Consider the following 991-nt stretch of genomic DNA (forward strand, 5'->3'; position numbering starts at 1 on the left):
GGAAGAGATTGGCAGCTCTGGCTAAGAAGCTGTGGCAGAAGACTGATATGTGCTTGTCTTACCAGTGGAGGGAACGTGTGTTTTATTCCTTGGTAAGGACAGAGTATACCTCCCTCTCTCCTTCTCTCCCTCTCTCCCTCTTTCCTCACTCTCCCTCACTCCATGCAAGGCGTGTTACTGATCTCGCCATCTTAATAACCCTGCCTTCTCTGTCACTGAGGTCGGGCCACCGAGGGGAGGGGGTGTTGGGGAAGAAGATGCAGTGTAATCTGTTAGAGTGGAATTACAAATGGACTTCAGATCATTCTTCAGCAGGCTTCTGACTTCATTTTCCTAAGCAATAGCTACAGTTTACATTCCTATTTCTAGAAGAAAAAAAAAGACGTTCTCTCTGAAGCATATACTAAAGAGAAAGGCAGAAAGGATTGATCCCTCCTCAAGGAACCCATAAATATTTACATACGTGCAAGTTACAAATCTATGGCTTTGAGCTTATCTAATTTCACAGCCTTTACACCTGTGGCACATAAATATCCAGCAGGCACTGGCTGGGCGAGAATGTTCTGCCTTTGGAGACTTGTCTTCTAGTTTGTTTTTTTCACTCCTGAAAAACAAATCTCCCTTGTGCTGTTGGGCATGGGCTGCCCTTGTTATGGATTGGGAGATGTCAGCCATGTGACAATGGTCCTTGGTCAGGGCACTTCACCATGATAGACGGCTTGCTAATGGGGGCACTAAGTCCCAGGCCACAGCCTGCTTTTAAGAGCTTTTGGCAGTATAATACATCTCCTCTTGATGCTGCTCTTCTGAAGTGGAGGTCTTAGTTAAGAGAGATGAAGGAGAAAAAGGGGAAGAAGGGGAAGAAGACGAAGAGGAAGAAGACAAGGAAGAAGACGACAACGAAGAAGAAGAAGAAGAAGAAGAAGAAGAAGAAGAAGAAGAAGAAGAAGAAGAAGAAGAAGAAGAAGAAGAAGAAGAAGAAGAAGAAGAA

This window comes from Microtus ochrogaster, linkage group LG3, assembly GCF_000317375.1.
Source record: "Microtus ochrogaster isolate Prairie Vole_2 linkage group LG3, MicOch1.0, whole genome shotgun sequence".
Taxonomy (NCBI): Eukaryota; Metazoa; Chordata; class Mammalia; order Rodentia; family Cricetidae; genus Microtus; species Microtus ochrogaster.